This window comes from Neodiprion lecontei, chromosome 7 (assembly GCF_021901455.1).
Source record: "Neodiprion lecontei isolate iyNeoLeco1 chromosome 7, iyNeoLeco1.1, whole genome shotgun sequence".
NCBI lineage: Eukaryota > Metazoa > Arthropoda > Insecta > Hymenoptera > Diprionidae > Neodiprion > Neodiprion lecontei.
This window is the reverse complement of record NC_060266.1, coordinates 21,109,453-21,132,721: the sequence shown is the minus strand read 5'-3', so window position 1 is coordinate 21,132,721 and position 23,269 is coordinate 21,109,453. Positions and strand designations below refer to the sequence as shown.

The 23,269-nt window shown below is 35.8% G+C and overlaps 1 protein-coding gene across 7 annotated transcripts in view; it reads left to right on the top strand.

The window, feature by feature from the left end:
* Positions 1-23,269, top strand: part of LOC107225915 (glutamate receptor ionotropic, kainate 2) — a 251,204-nt gene that overhangs the window by 100,997 nt on the left and 126,938 nt on the right. Inside the window, exon 1 of one of the 7 annotated variants that reach the window (XM_046744600.1) lies at positions 5,077-5,153. The exons of the other annotated variants lie outside the window; for them this stretch is intronic. The gene's annotated coding sequence lies outside the window, so the exon portion shown is untranslated. Of the gene's footprint in view, positions 1-5,076; positions 5,154-23,269 lie in introns of those variants that run through there. 7 annotated transcript variants of the gene reach the window in all.

Below are 23,269 nucleotides of genomic sequence, written 5' to 3'. Positions count from 1 at the left end.
AAGTTCCCGGTTATTTGCTCCGAGTAACCGAGGTGCAGAAAAATCCACGTCACAATATATATATGTATACAATAAAATGAATCACATCTGCGAGAAATCTTTAAGGGAAGTTAAAATTCTGAATCATGATAATTTGGAAACGAATTGTCAACGTAATCACTCTCACATTATACATTTCAGTCTTATGAATTAATATTAATTGAACTTGACTAATTACTAAATCGTTTTGGTATTCGATCTTCATGTTTCTTTTTTCTTTTTTTACCTTTAAGGAAACACCATTTCACGGTAAAAATTTTCATAAAGAAATTCCGTTCAACATCGCCAGGAAGCATGCTCCGACCTTGTTAATAATTCTATGGTCGCATTACGCGGGCAGACGCGTCGTGAAAAAGGGTTGATGTTTTTTTTTATTTTTTTTTCCTTCCCTCAATTTAAAGGGTTGCAGAAACCCTGAATTAAAATCAATCAACCCCCAATGCCGGTAGACACCAGAGTGAAAAGTTATGAATCTTTGAAAGGTTCTTAGCAACAGATTCATGGTAAAACAATATTCGAGCTGTATAGTATAATAATAATATTGTATATCGATCCAGGATTTAGAAATTATTTCCATTTCATTTTGCGTCGCGAGATGTCGAAGTAAAAGATGAGAAAAAAAAAAAGAAAAAGAAAAAGAAAAAAAATGGGGATGAAAAAAGCACGAACTTCATTCACGACTGCTCGTCCTGTCGTTCCTTTTTTATTTTCATTTTTATTTTTACTTCTTCGTTTTTCGAAACACCTCCAACGAGATTCAAGTTGAACCGAAAATTCGAGGGTTTAAAAATTATTTTCATTTCATTGTCATCGCGTGTCGAGTTTTTCAAGTTGAAAAAAAAAAGGAAAAGAAGAAAAAGGGAGGGGGAAGGGGACGGGACGCAAATGGTAAATGATCCAAGATTCAAGAATCCTCGTCCTCGTGGTTCCTTTATTATTTTCACTTTTTATATTTATTTTTCCTTGTCTCTTGCAACACGTTTAGCGTACGTAAATAACTGCGTACGTTGAGGAGCGAGATATATATATATATATATATATCCAGGAGCTTACGCGCCTGCAGGATGTGATGAAAGCTGTGCTTGCACGACTCCTTCCGCCACGTTTCGCTGCCGTATGGTTTATGATCGTTCGTCGGTGGGGTTTTTTTCTCTTGGAAATACTTTGCGCGCCGTCGCGAAAATCGCGGAAATTGTTCTGCAAACTCAGCGACGCCAGATTGGCAGATTGGCGGGCCGCGAATCTTGCGTCGCGAAAATCGCGGAAATTGTTCTGCCAACTCAGCGACGCCAGATTGGCAGATTGGCGGGCCGCGATTTTTGCGTCGCGAAAATCGCGGAAATTGTTCTGCAAACTCAGCGACGCCAGATTGGCAGATTGGCGGGCCGCGATTTTTGCGTCGCGAAAATCGCGGAAATTGTTCTGCCAACTCAGCGACGCCAGATTGGCAGATTGGCGGGCCGCGAATCTTGCGTCGCGAAAATCGCGGAAATTGTTCTGCAAACTCAGCGACGCCAGATTGGCAGATTGGCGGGCCGCGATTTTTGCGTCGCGAAAATCGCGGAAATTGTTCTGCAAACTCAGCGACGCCAGATTGGCAGATTGGCGGGCCGCGATTTTTGCGTCGCGAAAATCGCGGAAATTGTTCTGCAAACTCAGCGACGCCAGATTGGCAGATTGGCGGGCCGCGATTTTTGCGTCGCGAAAATCGCGGAAATTGTTCTGCAAATTCAGCGACGCCAGATTGGCAGATTGGCGGACCGCGAATCTTGCGTCCCGTGGTGAGAGTGGAACAAAAGAAAAAAAAAAAGAGAAAGAAAAGGAAATAGAGAAAAAAGTGCGATAGAGCTTGATATCAAATAACGACGACGCAGATTTAACACTGGTTATACCCGATAACGTTAGCGCCGCTGTAAATTCGCACGAAAGCCGGACGCGTTTCCTCAGCGACGGCGTGCATAATACACCGGGGAGGGTTTTTTAGATCCCCGTTATACGAGATACTGTATGCGTCAAAACGAACACACGCCCGTCTGACGTTGACCTTAAAGGAGGGTTGGATAAAAGGGTTGACACAGCGCCCTTGGAAATCACTAGGATGCTGTACTTGTTGTGTGTAAAGAAAAAAAGGTTTATTTATTATACCGAGAAAAGAAGAAGAAGAATAATAATAAAAAAAAAATAAAAAAATAAAAAAATTTCTCGTCACTTTTGAGAAGAAACATTTTTTTGATCCTTTTTTTTTTTTTTTTTTTGTCATCATTCATCGTTACCAAAGTAGTTTTTTCAATTACAAGTAAATTCTCACGTTGCGTTCGTGAACTTCGTCGAATCTCGTCGGTATTTGTTTTTTCATTTTTTTTTTTTTTTTCTTTTTTCAATTTTCAGCTGTTTCATAGATTTTTACAATCGCGCGATTGTTTGCTCGAACGTCACCTTTTTTTTTACTCTCTCTCTCTCTCTCTTCTTCCAAAGAAAAAGGAAAACTATTATTTTCCAAAACTACGTCCCCTCGCGTATTTTCCCCACCGTTACGTGCTAATTATACGTTTACGGTTTAGTTTAATCGAAAGCGCGAAATGTACTAGAAATTTTTCGAGCACGGTTTGAAAAAAACAAGCACACAAACAGTTGGTCAACTCACCGCGATCCGAACCGCGAATTGTTTGCGAATTTATTTATTTGTTTGTTAATTTCTTCTTTTTTCTTTCTGCTACCATTCGTTTTTTTTTTTTTTTTTGTTTCTTCTTTCTCTTATTTTTCCATCCCTCTCATTCTCGCCCCGAACTCCGTTGCTTCTGTTACCGCGTACAATGTAATTTTTACCAAAACTTCGAGCTGGAAACGAACATGCGATACGTGGGCGCTTTTTTCACCACCGACTTTTTATCCCTCGGGAGTATTTCAGGGCCAAAGTACGCCAAGCATACGTATAGCTTATAACCCCAGGTATGCAAATAAGTTACCCGAAACGCCGAGCTTGTCTTCGCGATTTTTCACTTTCAGCCTTTTATTTCCTTTCTTTTATTCTTCATCTCTCACTGTCTCTCTCTCTTTCTTCTTTGATCACATTCCGCGACCTGTGATATTTTATTGCAAATTATAACACCGGAAATATTCAACGTGCTGTACTCGAAAAATTTATTATATCTTTGAATAAAAAAAAAAAAAAAAAAAACTAAACACCGGAAGTTACACAGTTTTAGAAAACTTGGAAAAATCTGCATTTCCAAACTTTGAGAATAAGGTGTGTATTCAAAATAATTGTGCTTTATTGAGCGTGAAAATTATCATCGTTCCGGGATTCAAGGATTGTAATAAATTATGCAAAGAATTTAGAGAGAGAGAGAGAGAGAGAGAGACAGAAAAAAAAAATTAAACTGTGAATCAAATTCGCGTGGTTGGAATATTCCTGAATCACTCTATAATTCACGAAGTATCTAAAATTTTGCCATTATTCAAAAATCGATCAATGATTCTAACACAGGATTCTCATCACCCTGACTAAAAATCAAAAAAATAACACCAAGTAGAGGAATAAAATTATGAAAAAAACCGTGTCGAATTATTGAAGAAAAAACCAAAAATCTAAGAAAATGCGAAAAAACTTTCAGGATCGACTTGGCGGAAGGTTATTTCTTATTTATTTATTTGTTTTTTTTTTTTTTTTTAATAGCCGAGGTAAAAGGAGAGAATTTCGGCTGCATTTTCGGCTGGTGAAAAAACAGCGAGAGGACGTGACTCGCACTTCCGTTTCTTTCGGCGTCGCGGCGGTTCTTCTAATATTTATACTCGAGGGGTGAGAATAGGGATGATGGAAGTGGCGTTTTTGGACGGGACGGTGTATAAAACGCTGGGGAAATAAACCTGGGACATGGCGACGCCTTTTATATTCCCGTCGTCAGCACCAGCCTGTTTGCTTTTCATCTTTCCGGAAACCGTTTACACTTATAAAAATTACTGTTAACAAAGTGGAACGATCAAAGAAAAGAACAGAACATTCGACCGTAGACACAATCAAATTTCATTCGAAACGATCGGAAAATTTATTTCATCTCAATTTATGATTTCTCCACACATTTTTCATTCTCCCTTGTACCGTGTAAATTTATTTTTTTTTCTTGTTTTTGTTCTTGTGATTGAAATAAAAAATTTACCACCGTCTAACAATGAATTATTCAACAGGTTTATCGATCTATGAAAATATTTTACTCAAATCCTCGGTGATCTATCGTTCCAATCTAACCGATAGGAAGATTTATTCCGATAACGATTTATCGTCCGTTTTTCTTATATTTGATTTTCATTTTTCTTTTTTCTTTTTTTTCTCTTTACAATACCGCGCGACTATTTTATAGGTCACTTGACGCGATCGATGCATTATTACATTTATTCGTGAATGAATCCCGTTCTCGATGTATTTGAAGCGAAACTCGCTTTCGCGAATAAATCGTTGTGAGGTTGAATGCCGTATTTATACTAGCAGACGAATTAGAAAAAAAAAAAAAAACATCAATTGTGCCTGAAAAGTAAAATAAACCGAAAAACAAGAATCATTTGAATCAGAGCTCGAAACACGCTGCTGTGTCAATTTTGAAAGCTACGGGCGCGAGTAAATAATCAGAAAAACCAAAAATCAAAATGGTCAGAATTCCGCACATATATGCATCGGAAACTCACAATCACGAAAGAACAAAGCGGTGAATTTTCGTTGAGCCAGAAATAATGGAAATATAATATAAATGTATGGAAATTTGAAGTTATAATCATCATTTAACGATTACATCGTTATCGGGCACCATTCGGGTCTTAAAATTTCCGACAGTATCCGTTCCCTCATATTTGTTATTCCAGTTTATTAAATTCGCAATTCTGGCCATTCTGATTTTCAGTTCTTCTGATTCCCTACCCGAAAGTACTTCGCCTGATAAATCTGCGACGCCTCGATAAATCGTTTCAACATTTATCATCAAGCGCAAATATACCGCATGCATGCAACCCATGATCAGCAAGCAATCGGTATCAGCCTTGCAGCGATTCACTACGCCTCGCATAATTGGCCGCCAAAAGCGACAAGGCTGATGTTTGCACAACGTGGCAAGCCGTCGTTGCAGGTAAATATTCGCGAAATTGGCTGACGCTTGATTCCGCCCGAGTTGTCGTTACATGGAAAATTTCCCTACGCTTCGGCAAATTATACCGCAGAATCTAGTTTCACAAGTTTTCAGCTCTTTATGGGAATTTTGCCGGATTTAGAGAATAATTTTTTATAGAGGTTTAAAATTTTTTTATGGGGTTTCAGAAAATCTTATGGGGTTTTTCGAAATTCTTATGGGGTCACAAGTTTTTTCCATGGGAATTTCATGGGGTTACGTATAATTTTATACCGGGGGTTTTGAATATTTTCACAGAAATTTCACGGGGTTCTGGGTGATCTTTATCCGACAAGTTCCAAACAGTTTTTCAATCTCAGAGACGATATTGACGAATTTCTCGTAATAAGTATAATATGTAAGTATTATGCCAGACCATAAACAATAAATAATGATTCGATCGCCTCGCGAGGCGTGCATATCTGAGATTGTTTAATTATCTACCCATCAATTTTCCGTGAAAATGAACAGCAAAGGACGCGACAATTCGAATGAGAATAAAAATTCAAATATATATTCCACAAGCGAGCAATATATTTCTCGGTTAAATTGGAAAAGAAACTCTCTGCCTGCCTCCCTTTCACCCCCGTTTATTCACGCGCCAACGGATGCGCAAGCGATATAAAATGAATAAAATCGTGGCCAAGAATATCATTACGCAATATTATTTATATACTGTAATATTATAATGTATAATTGCATAATATTGTTATGGCGCAAAGATTGATATAAATATTCATGTTATCTGTACAAATGTGTACGTATGAATAAGAAAGAGATACGAAATTAGGATAAAAGAGGTAAAGAGAGGTTACAGGGCAAAGTAGAAGTGAAAAACGAAAAAAAAAAAAAAAAAAAACAAAAATGAAAACACGAAAACTTGGTGAAATGGCTTATAGGAATAAGTGATAAGAGAGGAGGTGTTGAAATAACGAATTTGAAAAGTTTCGAAAGCGTTAAATTCCGAATTCTTTGCTGGCGAAACTTAAAGTAATGAAATCAGGCTCAAAGTTCCGGAAGTACAAAATTTCGAAAGGGCGTAACTCCGACGAGTCAAAGTTCCGAAATTGAGAAAAATGTAAAAATCTGAAACATCGAAATTCCGAACGATTGTTTCTCCAAATTTTCATTTCTTCGCTTCAAGTTTCGCGCGGCAAATAATTCGAAATCAGGCGCTTTCGCAACTTTTAAAATTAGCAACTTCAACCCCGCCTTAAATAAAGCTGTGCTTCCATCGTCCGTCAGTTTCTTTAAATCTCCTCACTTCCACACTTCTTATTCGTATATCTTCGCTTCCGTTCCTCTCACCTGTCAAAGTTAAAATTCAACTTCCATATCATCTTCGATCAATGAAATCGCATCTCGTTTAACGTCTTTTATTCGCTGTTAGTTTTCATCCCTCGCCGGGTTGAAATACAAACCAAAACGCACACGTCGTACTCTACGTATCATACGTCATATGTATACATATACGTGCATCGACTAACTCGAGCTGGCATATATATATATATATATATATATATAAACTGTACGTATGAAGCCTCATTTGCGATTCAGATAAGGCAACTTCACACGGCATAATAGCAAGCAGCTCTGCTGCCTCCGAAGGGTTTATAACGCCTCTAAATCCCATGGCGAACGACTTCCTTGTTTAATACCTACCTACGTGCACGTAAATGCGGTTCACGCTGATACGCCAAGTGTCTCGTTTTTTACCAAAATTTAAACCACATGCACCCGCCGTTCGGACAGATCGATTTGACGAGAGATTTTTGGATTTGGCGCGATTGTGGATTGCGATATTTCAACAATGATACACTGTGGAAAATTACATTTTTCACAGTAACAGTGATCGTAATGAGAAAGAATAGCAACGTATACTAGAGTTTCCGGTAACGGCTGGAAAACTAATTCACGTTTTCTACCTATAATTAGATTTTGTCGATTGTGGTAAAAAAAATGAAAATAGTTAAGGATCGAGGGGTAAACGGAACTAAAAATTTCTCTCGGTGTAGCAATTTTTTTTTTCCTCGTTATTTGAGAACACTTTTTCAGATACATTCTGGCACCTTCAACTTCGTATCACTGAGCTTCGATCATTCGTGTTGGAAAAATCGTTACTTCGATATTTTCCCCAATCGAAATATCAACACCTGATAAAACCCACGATATGAAAAATTTTCAAAAATTCCTAAAGACTCTATATTTCTCAATAAAAATCCTTTCGACATGAATAAATGGTTTGGTACCGGTACAATTAATTAAACAATATGAATTGTATAAGTTTTTCCGTAATAACGATTACAGAAACAAAAAGGTTAAATAACAAATCTGAGAAACTTAATAAGAACAATACGCCAGGCACCAGCTGCGTAAATGTAATCATTGACGGTTTTTTTTTTTTTTTATTTTTTTTTTTGCCATCGATAACCGACGAGGGGGAAAGAATAAATAAAAGTACAAAACGTTTCTCCCTTTCACTCTGCGCCGAGTTTGTTATAAGTTTGTCCAATCATTTCGAAAGGCTGGCGCGTCGAGTGTTGAATTTTGTATGCATAACCTGTTCGCCCGCGGTTATATAACGAGTGGCTCTTTTGAAAGGAGAAGCTTTGTAAGGGGAAAACACCCCTTGACTAAAATTTAAAATCGCGTTGTTCTCTACGTGCAAGCCTGCAACGAGTTCGTAATATATTATCCCCGAACCTAGAATAAACCGCCCCTTCATTTTTTCTTTCTCCTTGTTTTCTTTTTTTTTTTTTTGTTTTCATCTCATAGTTTTTATATTTTTCTCCCAGTAATGAGATGCACAAAAAAAAAAACAAAAAATAAATAAAACGGAATTAGAAATTCCGAACAAAAAACACGAAGTTTAACTTTTTGTTTCCCCTCGAAGATAAGATGCGTAGAAAAATACTAAAAAAAAAAAAAAAAAAAAACGAAAAGAAAAGACACAAAAACTTGAGAGTATTGAATCAAATGGAAGAAAAATGACGATATAAAACCTGAAATGAATATGTAAATGTCGGACTGATATGGGGAAAGTTACCGGATGACAAAAGTTCGCGTCATTTGTTATGCAGATATTTTTGATATAGTTTATATTATACGAGAAGTTTCTACCGCATGATGAACGTGCGGCTTAATATATATTATCATGCGCTTCTGAAACTAGATAATAGGAGAAAGGCGGCCGCCCTCCTCTTAGCTCCCATCAAGAATTCAAATTAGTAGAACATTCTTGTTTACAGGTATGCAGCAACAAACGGGTGAAACGGTTCGCATAATTATTCAAACCGAAGTTAAGGATTTAATTAAAAACATCTCGACAATGCCGACATTTTTCTCTCGCAAAAAGATTTCATCTTTTATCGGAGATTTTCGTTACAGTCTCACATGATTTGTAAAATTATTATCTTTGTTCTGTGCTTTCAACGGAATCCGTGAGTTAGAAAATATATATAGAAGTTTTGTAAAACCGGGATGGAAATCGTATGAGATTGTATTTTGTTTTTGAGAAATTGAATGATCAGAGAAGCGTATTGAAATTAAATAATCCGTAAGCCCGAGATACACGATTTAACCAATTGTATAAAGATTAAAAATTACAGCGATATTCGCTTGAAGTTTTCGTGTATATAATTTATGGTGGCCCTTAATACTGGTGAAAAAAATTTTTTTGCTTTCTCCCCTTAAATCGATTCGAAACACTAAAAAATGATTTTTAAACGTGAAATCCGCTTTTAATTTTAATATTAACCCGTGCCCCAAAGGCCGTTCAAGGAGTTAAAATCGATTATGAGTGATTATCGAGGTGAAAAATTTGAAAAAAATAAGTTTCACATAGTTTTCCCTGCGAAAATCAATCTCGTTATCCGTATTACGACAGCGTTACATTTTTTGACGTGAAATGGATACGAGAAAATCGAAAAATAATCGGATCAAAAAACCACAACGCTAGATTGGCAATAATTACGTTCGGAGATGTTACATTTTGATTTCCAGCTCATTTTTGTACAAGTTTCACCTTTTCTCACATTAGAAATTTTCGTTAAAACATTCCTTATTTCTGCTTCTTAAAACGATTATTTAATACGTATTTATTAGCGATTAATAACATGTGAAAAATTCAGCCTCTTATCCTTACATTGCTCTAATGTCCGCATCGCCTTAACAAATTCAAATAAATGTGCGGAATGCGATAAAATTACTTTTAGATTAGTTTAAGTTGCCACACAATTTTAATTCATTGTTTATATGCAAATTGATAGAGAAATTGATAAAAAAAAAAAAAACGATTTCAACTCCTTTAAAGGGCCTTTGGGGCACGGGTTGATATTGAAATTAATTTCACTTTCAAAAATCATTTTTTAGTATTCCGAGTCAATTTAAGGGGTGAGTGAAAAATAATTTTTTTTTACCAACATTAAGGGCCACCCTAATATGCATATAACATGACCGTTTCATCATGGACGTGAAAAAATGGCTAATTATCGGAATTTATTCCGCGAGTATTTTTCGCGTATCGTGAGAAACGTAACGAAAGGTTCAAGTTGAGAGCCGGGGGTTGAATAAGCAGGGGAGTACATTTGTATTCGGTAGGGGGATGAAAACCGCGGTAAAACAGCTCGACTCTACTTCCATTGTCGTTATTCGTCGACAACACGTTCCTGCATAGCTGCAGGGAATAAAATAGCTCAAGCTACAGTCCGGCTCTCGAGTATCGGTGGCTGCAGCTGCGGGCATACGAACTTGCAAGCATCAAAGCGTCGTGTAGGTATATCCGGGGCAGGTATAAGGTATGAGGTACGTTTCGGCGTAGGAACAGCAAGCGAACTTCCACAAGAGTGAAAAATGTCAGGCTGTCGCGTGTTTTCTTCTCGCAAATGGCGGGTGCACGGGTAGCGGCAATTTCGCGAAAGCTCCGCCGGCTTCGAAAAGCTCCGACAAAGCTTTCCCTTGCTCGCCTTTATTCCGCCCTACCTACAGGATATATATTTGAGGTACGGCGGTGTTGGAAGTTTACAATTTACAATATTTTCCAAGTTCATTCGAGTCGAGGTACTTTCGGAAAAAAATTTCATCGTAATGACCAGAATTTGATCCTGGCAACGAAGTTTCAGGGTTAACATATTTTCGACCAAACATTGTTTTGACACAACTGAAAAGTCAAGTTGATCATACAGCGCGCTGGAAAGAAAATGTTTTAGTAGCGATGACTGGGAAAATATTTTGCATCGCAATTCCATGGATTCTGTTGCGATTGCGAAATCAGATCTACGCAGTGAAATCGTTTTGTGAAGATTGGAAATATGACTGTTCGATTGTTGCGAATGAAAAAATGATCGATCGATTGTAATTTGTGCTTCGTGAATTAAGCGCCACATCAAACAACGACAGAGAAATGTGCCATTGGCAATTGACAGGCTTGTCGAATGTTATTAGACGACGAATGATTTAGTTCTGCTGATTATACCGGACAGACGACCGAAGCCCCTCTTAATGACTACTCGTCTTACTTCTCTTGCGAGAAAGGATTTTTAACGCGTTGCACAAAGTATTTTGCCGTTTCGACAGAGAATTTTACAGATTTGCGATGTAAATTATCATTCGACAGCGATAATCGATTAGCAGCTCTCGTGGTTTCGTAAATTTTACTCATCTTTATCCACCGAATCGATTTAGTGGGCCGTACAAAGCGATTTAGTTGAATCTACCAGAGGATATTCAATGTTTTTATAATACCACGAAAAAAGTGTTACTTCATTAAATTGACTTGATTAAAATCGAGGTTTCGTACTTATAAGTATATTTTATTCAACAATTTTTGTTCTTTTTGGGAGTTTGAAACAACAGTTTCATCAGTTTTGGTATTTACAACAAAATATTGTGTTCTCACGAGAAAATTTTCCACAAATTGATTTTTTCGAATTAAAAAACAAAAAGTTTCCTCTAAACGTACCGAAAAAAACTCTATTCCAAAATGAAACGTAAGTATGATACGAAGATTTTTCACCGCGATTTCATTATTCCACGAATTGATCAAAGTCATTATTACCACCATTATTGGAAACTTTATTGAAAAAAATTAAAAACAATTACAATCTCATATCTAATTTGGAATTAATTTTCAAAGATTTTGAGTCTTTTTCGAATGAGATGATTAAAAATATCGTAACATATTTATAAATTGAATAATTTTGACTAGCAAAGTTAAACAACGATCTTTAAAAAACTACCTGATCCAATTGCAAAAAAAAAAAAAAAAAAAAATGTGCAAAGGGGTTGAGAGTAATATGGTTTCGGGTAAACCGTGGCTCCGATTTTTGAATAATAAACCGTTACGTCCGGATGATCAAGGTCGTTACGTGATAAAAATCTATGGAGATTATCCGCGAGATGCGCGGCGAGATAATATAAGATAAGACAAAATGGCGAATAAGAGTAAAAGGATAAAAAGCCGGCTAGACCCAGGCAGAGTCGTAAAACGGTGTGGCCGACGCCTCATGCCGGGAATAAAGTATATTCTTTACTTTTTCACGAGCACATACACGGAGGGAAAAATTCCGGGATATATGTGTGCCCGAATTACAGGGAGGAGTAAAAACTGCGTGTGTAAGTATAAGGATCCACGCGGTGCTTCAATCACCCTGATGGAATAATTCGGTTTTATATCCACCACTGCAAGGCTATACTGATCTGCTAGGAGATTGAATTTTTTTTTTTTTTTTTTTTTTTCACCCCACCTCAGCCACTATTTTTCTTCATTTGCGACTCTTGCGTTAGTCGGGATGAACGATTTCACTCACATTGGCTGTAATTAAACCCGAGGCACGGTGTATAATTCAACCGTATGTATACATAAAAGCGAAGAGAAGAAAGACAAAGCAATTTCCTTCCTCTTTCTTCTCTTCGCTTTTACGTATACATATATATATTCATATATATATATATATATATATATATATATTAAGATTAAGATTGCTGTTTGTTTATAGTTTGTGTACTGACAGTTTTCGGTTTTGATGAGGAATCATTTCAATGAATGACCGATTAGAAACAACCGTTTAATCGGTATCGAACAAAAAAATACGAATAATCAGTTCAATTCGAAAAATTGTTGATCGAAATTACGATAAATGTAATCGATCGATTTATCGAACGAACGATTAGTCAAAGTTTACGTTTAATTTGAAGAGAATCTTAAAAAGTTATTCTTCAAGTAGGTACATCTTCTTATCCATCGAATTGATAAATTTTCCGTTTGAAACAACAACAGTTTAAGTAAATCCGAGAAAAAAAAAAAAAAAACAAACAAACATTCGCATCAATTACGTTCCTCGAAGTAAATTCGAAACGCATCGATTTTAGAATAATCGACGGAATCAGTTTGTCAACTGGACTTAAAAAAAAAAGTCATAAAAAATTCCGGATCCAATAATACACATCGTGTCTGTAAAATTTTTGAGACACGTCAGCTGGGGTAAAAAAAAAAAAAAAAAAAAAAAGAAAACGGATTGAGACGAGTAAATATTTCATCGGATTTCTTTTCTTTTCTTTTTCGTCCCAACGCAGCGTCGTTTTCAATGGAAATCAGCCAGCTAGTTTAAACTATACTCGCCCTCTTGAATCGAGGAGCTTTTTTATATTTTCAAACGTCAATTCGACTCTTCGGCTTGTGATCCCGGGGATTGTGGAGGCTGCCGGGAAGCCGGGACTTTGTCTGGCTGTACGAGAATAAGCGTTGAAAATTCTCGCATCGAGATTGGCTCGGCTCTCAACTTGCATATCTGTCAATCCGACCGGCTGCGTTTCGCCTGTAATATATATACATATATATATACATATATATATATATATATATACACACTACATAAACCTTATGGGCATTATATACCTGTTTCGTATTAAATTGATTCACCTGCCGTAGACAGTTTCGGCAGGTTTGCAGAACTTTGACATGTGTCAGATACACGATAAGTTAACACGACCCTCCTGATCGCAGTTTTCGACGATGATGGAAATTTATGAACATACAAAATTGATCGTTTTTATACTTTGTTCTCAATATAATTATTCACGGAATTTGATAGAGCTTTCAATTTTTGCCGCGACTTATTCGAGGAGATAAAGAAAAAGTGGAAATATATTTACAGACGATACTTCTGAAGTTACGGACGAGTCGTTTCAAGTCGGGAAAGACAAAATGACCTCAACGATTTAGAACAAGTTATTTGGGCCATTGTTCAGGCTGCTGAGAAACGAATTCGGAATCGAATTTTCAAGTTTTCGGTCCAATTTCGGGTTTTTAAGTAATAAAATCGTTTTTCCAGTATGGATACATGCGGGAATATGATATACATTCGTTACATAGACTGTATGAGAAGTATAATCGTTGAGCTTTTCTTGGTTAACACGGAAAAGTTGAAAACAAGCTTTACATGCTTTCACTTATTCGAACAATCGCTCGTTGCAAATTATTCGTTATGAATTGGATTTTTGTATTTCTGAATACGCTGGTTCGATTTTGTGCCCACAATGTTTTCCGATATCCTCGGGTTCCAATGAGAGGAAAAAAGTTTGCCTTAAAATTCGATTGCGAACAACTTCTTGCCCGAAACTTGCGTTTTATTGAAGCGCCTGCAACGGAATATTTTTGTGAAATTTCCACCACTAGAAATTTACTGAAAATCTCTTCCCATTTAAAAAAAAGCCCCCTGCGATTTATCTGTCTTTAGCAAAACGGGAAAAAAAATTACCGCCATAAGATTTTATCGTACATTGCCACGTATTTTGGCATTCCAGATCCAGGGAGAACATGCGAAGAACGTCTCATCGTCTATGATGAAATGATGAATCGATAATTTTTTAAGTCACAAAAAAATATGTTGAATAAAATATACTTATAAGTACGAAACCTCGATTTTAATCAAGTCAATTTAATGAAGTAACACTTTTTTCGTGGCATTATAAAAACATTGAATATCCTCTGGTAGATTCAACTAAATCGCTTTGTACGGCCCACTAAATCGATTCGGTGGATAAAGATGAGTAAAATTTACGAAACCACGAGAGCTGCTAATCGATTATCGCTGTCGAATGATATTTTACATCGCAAATCTGTAAAATTCTTTGTCGAAACGGCAAAATACTTTGTGAAACGCGTTAAAAATCCTTTCTCGCAAGAGAAGTAAGACGAGTAGTCATTAAGAGGGGCTTCGGTCGTCTGTCCGGTATAATCAGCAGAACTAAATCATTCGTCGTCTAATAACATTCGACAAGCCTGTCAATTGCCAATGGCACATTTCTCTGTCCTTGTTTGATGTGGCGCTTAATTCACGAAGCACAAATTACAATCGATCGATCATTTTTTCATTCGCAACAATCGAACAATCATATTTCCAATCATCACAAAACGATTTCACTGCGTAGATCTGATTTCGCAATCGCAAAAGAATCCATGGAATTGCGATGCAAAATATTTTCCCAGTCATCGCTTCGTTGCCAGGATCAAATTTTGTTCATTACGACCAGATTTTTATTTTTTTTCCAAGTATAAAGAATTGTTTTACACCCGCATATCACATAACATAAATTTGTGTATGAATACGCGTGTGTAACATGCATGCAAAGTGCGTTCCTGCGGTGAGTTAACGGCGTTATATCGTAAAGCGGGAGACCAAAGGCTGCAGAGTTTTTGATTGGGTGTGAAATTTTTATCCTTCTAGATGCGGCATTAAGCCCAGCGTCATATATATATACATACATTTCCGTGCACTTCAACTCCAAAAACTTTTTCCAAACTTTTAGGTAGGACCTGAAAACCGGCTTTTTAATCCCGAGAGATTCGACCGTCGAGCAGTCCTATCATATCCCTCTGTGCCTGTATTATTCATCAGTTTTCACGCCTCGGTTCACCGAAGAAGGAAAAATACATCCCTGTAGATATAAAAAAAAAAAAAAAAAAAAAAAAAAAACATACAAAAAACAAAGGTGAAAATATTACAGACAGTTTTTTTCTATTGGCGTTTGAATTCAAGGTTGAAAATTTCCGTCACGATTTGGTGACAAAAGACTTGATCGAAGTTAATCGAGTCGATTTTGTCACAGAAAAACATTTTTACGCAACTTCGGATCGTGATTGGATAATTGCTTTCAACTATTACAGCTCATTTTTTTTCATCCACATGAATTTTTGACACGAATTTTTCCACAGCTTCCTAATCTAATGCCTCGTCTGATGCAACGCCGTGTTTTGTTCTTGTTTTTTTTTTTTTTTTAAGTTTGTTTTCTACCATTCTTCATTGTCAAGAAAAATATTATCACAAATCGATGTCAAGAGATTTATCGTAAATCGATTCACGAGACAAATGTGTCCGAATTCGTTAAAATAATTGCAGATAAACCACGGTATTAATACAAAGCAAATAAGAAACATAACTCGTTTCATTTTTCGAAATCATTTTTTGCAACAAAAATATCTCAAATATCATTTTTAACAGTCTCCCTGCTAAATTCTGAAAACAATAAATTTCTGCGAAGTAATATCTGATCTGTATTGCGTATATTGCACCAGCTGTCAACGGGGCAAAAACGCGGATATAACACGGGGATAGAAAATTGGCAAACATCTATTTGCCGCAAATAAATATATATATATATATATATATATATATAGAAAGTCATCTTCGAGAATTTCTATTTCCGAAGGGATCTAATATATCGTAGCATCAAGCGGCATAACGTACCGTAGGTATCGTATATAAACAGGGACGAAAAGAAACATAGCGATAATATTGTATTTCACGAAGAAAATAGAAAATGTAAGATAATAGAAAAATATATATTATTATATATATATGTCTGTATATATATATATGTTTACCTTCTTCCCGTATATACAGCTGCGTCAAGTTTTCGATTATACGTGTATACATACCTACATACCTACACATGGGGATTCGGTAGAGAAATATTTTATACTGTTATATATATACACTGAGAAAAATTTCATTTGTTACAGTGAGTATAAAAATTCGGTAAAACTGGTATCTTTAAAAAAAACTGTTTGAATATTGTTGGAATTACGAAAAACGAGGTACGCGTAAACATTTTGCGATATCGTCGATCCTTTTTTGGTTATTGCAACGCAAAATCAATTTCTGCGGTTTACTCTACTTTTTTAGTGAATCAAGGCTTCAATGTTAATTTATCGTTGCACGAGCGGTAAATTTTCGCAACGGTTGGAAGAAAATCTAGCAACAGTGATCGTAATGAGAAAGAATAGTAACGGATACTAGAGTTTCCGACAACAGCCAGAAAACTAATTTTCATTTTCTACCTATAATTAGATTTTGTCGATTGCGGTAAAAAATGAAAATAGTTAAGGACCGAGCGGTAACCGGAAATAAAAATTTCTCTCAATGTATGTATGGGGTATTCTACGTCAAATTATCAGCCCATGTACCTCGCCACCTTCGATTTTGATAATTTTTTGCGAATGATGTTCTTGACAATCCAGAAATGGCTCGGACATTTTTTAAAAATTTTTTTCAACCAATGTTGAAATTTATACAAAATCACTATACCGATTCCGAAAACTTAATTTTTAAAATTTTGAACAAATTTCACACCGATTCTATGACTCGGAATGTAATTTTTGAGTACCACACCATAATGGGATCTTAACATTTACTACTATTTTTGCAAGTTTTTAGTTTTTCCATGCCAGAATCGGTGTTTTTTTTTTTTCTTTCTTTCTTTCATTCGTCTCGATCTAAATAGATCGCAGAATCATATTATTCTCACGATTCCGTGATCTATTTAGATCGGGGAATAGAAGGTGAAAAAAAAAAACAAAAAAGAATCGCCAGTTTCGTCATGGAAGAACCGCGAAGTTGTGAAAAATATTGTAAATATTGCGATCCGATTACCGCGTGGTGTTTAAAAATCGCATTTCAAATTATAGAATCTGTGCAAGTTGTTTCAGATTTTAAAAAAAGACATTTTCGCAATTGTTTCTTCATTCGGTTTTCTTATTAAAATTTCGTCGGTGGTTGAAAAAATCTTAAAAAAATTCCGTGGCACTTTTCGGGTCGTTAAGAACGTCGTGCTAAAAAAAAAGAAAAAAAAAAAAAATGATTGAAATCGAAGAGGATCGCGTACATAGGTTGCTAATTTGACGTTGAATGCCCCATATGCTTTGTAAAAAAATACATACAAATAATACGTATGCGTAGATATGCTGCTACATATTATACCTGTATATCCATACTTCATACCGGCTTATAAACGGAGAGGGATTTGCGCTACAGAATAGGTCGGTTTTATCCGGCTTAAAAAGTTCCTTTCAGAATTATTCGCTTCGCGTTTATTGTATTTTTCAATTTTTAAAAAATTTTTTAATTTTTTTTTTCTTGCCCACTCTTCTGTCCATGGATTTTATATTTTTTCAACTTTTGTTTCTCTTTGTCTCTTAAAATTGAAAAAAATCATAAACAATTTTTCAGCGGAGAGACAGCGGGGTGAAAATATTTTGTCCAAGTTTCTGTCGGAGTTTATTTTTTAGAGAAGTGAAAAAAATCACACCAATCGCGGTGCGAATGATTCTTTTTTAACACAGATATTCGTGAAAAATTGCCTCACTATTCAAATCAGATGAGATTATCTTCCAGAATTTATGAGATTTAATTTGCCTCGTACTATTTTCATTGAATTCTCATTCGGTGGATTTAAAGTATCTTGATTAAAAAATATCCATAAACTTCGTTACCCGTCCTATTCTGTTGAATTTTGTCAACATTATTTTTTTTTTCAAAATCGGCCGGTAAAGAAGAGAACTCTATCAATTCCCTGCACCATATAATCTTCGATTCCCGCGGCTCTCGATGCGTTTAAAAACTGATTTACCGCAATTCGACTCGATTTTCGTCGGTTTTCATAAACGAGCATGATTTATCCTGAGGGCCGGTTTTTAGCCACGCGTTGAATACCCAGAGGTACATACCCAAAGAGAGAGAGAGAGAGAGAGAGGGAGGGAGGATGAGCTGATGGCAGTTATATCGTGCCGACGATGCAGACTCGGGGGAATTTCCGGTGCTTCATTCATGAATATTCAGGGAGGGGGTGGAAAAAAAAAAAAGAAAAAGAAATAAAAAGGGGTTAAAATATAAAAGGGATGAAAATTTTTCATCCCAGTTTCGTTTTTCCCTCCCAATCCCCCAGCAGCGGAAGCTCCGTTCTAGCGTTTTGCACGGCGTTTAATGCCCAGAATGCAGAAGAACGAAAGCCAGAGTCACGTTTCAACCGCGTGCGTTGAGTTCAGCCGGCTGAAAAAACCCACGTTGAACAAACACGAGCCCGTGAATTCAGCCATTCCTCGTCCAGGATTCACCACGAGCCGTACGTTTGATCGGATGATCCTTCGCCGTCTACTTCCTGTTGACTTTTCTTATTCGCAGCCTTTCCTATTCGCTGAAAATCCTTACCACGTATGCTCGTCTATCCCGATTTCAATTCCAGGAAATTCAAAATTTAACCTACAACCTTGTAGATTTATCCTTCGACGCAAGCCACATCTATGATTCAAATTATCCCCCATGGATTCTTCATCGTTTGATCAACCGTTCGATCGGAATTTTTTTTTTTTTTTTTTCTTTTTCTCTCAACGATACGCAAGAGTTGATTAAATTTTTTCGATGTGCCCTGAATTCGAAGAGAGTTCAAAAGAAAAAAAAAAAAAACAAAAAACAAACTTTTAAACCGTTGAAAATTGAAGAAATAATTCACGAGTGAAAATAAATTTTACAATCGATTGGCCCAAATTTTATGAACTATCGAGCCTTTTTTTGTTCGTCGCTAAAACAGTGTTTCGTAATTCTTGCGCGTCTTCGGTTCAAATCTCATTGAAAAAACCTGAAGCATCGATTCAATTATTCAATAATTCTCTGTAAAACATCTTGAAAAATATCAAAGTTTGAATAAATGTGATGTAAAAAAAAATTCGTACACCCGTTATGACATCGTTATAAATATGATATTATACATCATGCATATTATAACCGTAGCGACGTGTATTTGAATAATAATAAAAGCGAGCGTTGTCGTTGCGGGGGCGTGGAATTCAAACCGCGAGAGGTTGAATGGTGGAAAAAAAAATAAAACAAGTTAAAAAAATAAAAATAAAAATGGTACCAGTTACGGTGAACAATAAAAATAAAAACAAAAAAAAAAAACAAAAAAAAAACGAGCAATTGAATCGTCCGCCGGTTGCAGAATGGTAGTTGGTTTTATGCAAAACGTGAGCACAGATATGCACGCCAAAATGTCGGCGGTATTTACGTGCGTTGTGAGTGCGGGCGAAAAAAAAAAAAAAAAAAAAAATAGCTGCGGTTATTTTTTTTTTTTTTTTTTTTCCCCGTTTCCCTCTTTCAACAGAAAAAGTGAAAACAAAACGCTGCGAACGATCCGACAAGGGATTGACGATAGAAAGAGAAAAAAAATGAAAGAAATAAAGAGAATGTGGGCGAAAAAATATCGCCGCGGAATTTTCGGACGTATTAATCGCCTTTGTTCGTTTGTTTATTTTTAAAATTTTTTTCGTTCGCTTATTCATTTTTTATTTTATTCGTCAATCCCTTTTCCGATCGTTTTCAGCGTTTTGTGTTCATTTATGCTGTTGGAAGAAAAGAGAGAGAAAAAAAATAAATAAATAAAAAATACAGAGGATGCTTCCTTTCGCCACTTTAAACTATCAGGGTGGTTTTGACATTTTGGACCGTTTCGAATTTTCGCTCGGCTGCCTCCCAGATTGTTTCCAAATAAAGGAATAAAATTCTCATCTGAAACACGGATCTATATTTTAAACCCCAAACCCTCCCGCAAGTGCTGCAAAAATTTCCTATTCAAAATTACACGCGTTATTCATCAAAATCACATCATTTTCAAAAAAAAAAAAAAAAAAAAATACCTCTCTGAGAAATCATCGAGCATTGATTCTGACGAAAAATAGAAGTTTTGAGAATCTCACGAGAATTTTCAGACCCTGTAAACAATGTTTCAGTTGATCGAAGAAATTAAAAGTGCTCAAAAAAAACTAGAGAAAAAAAAACAAAAAAAATCTTGATCCATCTTTGGTCCGGTCTTGAAATGTAGAATTATGAAAAAGATCCTTTCGAAATTCAATCTCGATATTCGTAATTAATAAACGAGTCGAATAAGAGATCTGAAAAAAAAAAAATCAGGACACTGTTTCAGAGTTGATTTGGAGAATTGTAGAAAAAAATGTCAAAGAAAATGAAAAATTTTGAACAAGTCAGACGTCGTTTGGGTTTCGCATGGAATTTCCGTACACGTATAATCGACAGAAAAGCCCGGCTTTTTAGGCATTCCGAACTTCCGGAGGGGCCGAAGAATTTCGGGGGATGGATATCATCCCTGCTGGAGGATGACTTTATCCCGTAATGCCAGCGAGGATCGGATATTCTCACGATCCTTTCCTTTCCCACCCAAGGATGAGAAGAAGGTCGATGCGTGCCGAGTGGATGGCGCCGAATTCCCCTTGTCACTTTTCCCCGTCCAAGGGGAATCCATCCCCTTGAACCAAACAATCGTCGTCGACTCCCGCTCCTTGAACTTCTCCTACTTTGCGTTATTTTTCTGTCATGATTTTTCGTCGTCGGTGAAAAAAATTGGCCGATCGAATGCTGATCCTTACACTCGCAAAGAGTTACGGGGAAACTGATGCGGTTTTTTTAAGAATCGACTTTGCGCAACTTCCCGCAACACGGTGGCGTGGAATTGGACACTTGGCGAATATTTTTCTACGGATAATCGAGTGAGGTGTACAATCTGTGAAGTGTATTTTTTAAATTCATTAAATATTGACTCAAAATGCTTTGAATTGGAGGAATTGATTATAGATTTAATTGGACGAACTTAAAATTATAAGTACAATTATTGAAGAAATGAAAATTATTTCAGTAAAATTAAACAAATTTAAATTCGTTATCTGCATAATTTAGAAACTTAGATAACCTAATTATAAAACGTAACATTTTTTCTTTTGGCTTATGCTGAGTTTGACATTTTGACGATAGCGCAAAATGGTTACGCGTACCTCGTTTTTCGTAATCCCAACAATATTCAAACAGTTTTTTCTTAACGATACCTGTTTTACTGAATTTTTCTAGTTACTGTAACAAATGAAATTTTTCTCGGTCTATCGCGAAGAATTTAAAAGCGCGACAATTTTCTTTTCTACTGTATCTTTTAAACAATAACAATAGATCTGAGTTCGAAATTTTTATCCATCGCAAAGTTACGTGAAATATCATGCGAAAATTCAATCTGAAATCAATAAAATGAAACCGCATACGAAGATCGATCGAAAATCGATTGACTGAAATAAATTCCGACGCAGGTGTTTATTCGATATAAAAAAAAATCGGTTCAAGATATAATTTCATTGAAAATTTTGCGCAATGCAAAAATAATAACGATATAAAAAAGTTGTCTGATATTACACAGGTGTGAAAAATCGACCGTTCTTTAACATTGTGAATGAATTTAAATCTCACCAAATTACGATTATATAACAATTCAACTAAATCAACAGGACTTACACCGTTTAAAATATGTATATATATTTTTTTTCTTCAACTCGGAACAAAGCAGAAACAAGTAATATAAAAAATAAGAATAAAAAAAAAAAAAACAAACAACTACCCAGATCTCTTTGAATGGGTTAATTATCCTTGTACGTAAATAATCCTCCCCTCCCTATCTCGCGATCCTAAACTTTCGGGGAGGAATATAATTTTATCGCATTCTTTCGTTTACGTTTCACGGTTTCACGAAGGACGAAGGAAGGAACGAGAGGAAATAACGAAAAGGAAATAAAGAAGTAGAAGGTATAAGATAGAATGTGTAACAGTGCAGCGTGTTGCAGCGATTGTATGGAAAAAGTTTGCTAAACTCGTTTTCTTAGACAATCTGACGCTCTTTTTTCCTCATTCTTTCTTTTTTTCACCCCTATTTTTCATCATCCATTTTATAGTTTTTTCTCTTCCGCTTCTCTCTTTCTGTTGTCGTTTTTTTTTTTTCAATTCTTTTCTTCTCTTTTCGCATAAATATTTACTATCCACCAACAATACCGGATATTCAAACGACAGTTTCTCGTTACAGATTCTAGCCGGTAATCATTATTAAAAATCTCGGCGAAATTGCTCAATTATTCAAAAACGACGATGCGAGCTTGTTGAAATTTTTTTACCCAGTTAAAAATTCATTTCTAAACCAACTTCGAGATCATTGTGTTCGGTTTCTCGTTTCAGGAGATAAACTAGTGAAATGATCACTCTGCCGTTAATTAATGTTTTTGATTTCATTTTATCACTATCAAATATACCTTTGCTTTATTTTTTCGACTATTAAGCATGTATTTAAAGAAAACAAAGAAAAATCGACATTTTAAATTCGAATCACGAGCGAGAAATTTTCCCTGTAAATCTTACGCAAAGAAGGATCTTGAAACAGGAATTACATAGAACATTTGGATCGGAAAATCGTCAGGACTTGATGAAATTTGAAGATTTTCTGCTTGTATTGAAGATTTATTTATTCATTTTCTTTTTTTTTGATAAAAATTCCATTATCATTTCCACTGTCTTGACTATTTTTTCGAAATAATGTAAAAAAAATATTTCGAGATCCTTATTAAATGCATAACGTACTCTCGTGATTTAGCCTTGTAAATTAGCGTGAATAAAAATGATAAATCATCTTGATCCCAGGAAGAGAAAAAAAAGTGTCTGTAAGGAGGATAAAAAGTAGACAATCGTTAATCATCACTTAATTCATTCACCGACAATCTTTACAAGGATGACGAGAAAAAGTGGAGCAATTTTTATCATCTCAACGCTAGTTCGTAATAAAAGATAATAAACTAAAAATAGTAGGAGAATGATCCAGAGATCGATAGATCTATAAAATTAAAACTGATAATCCGTAACCGAGCTTTTTGGGGTGGTTTGATTTTCATGAATAATTTCACATCCCTTGTGAAGTTTGGTTTTTGAAGT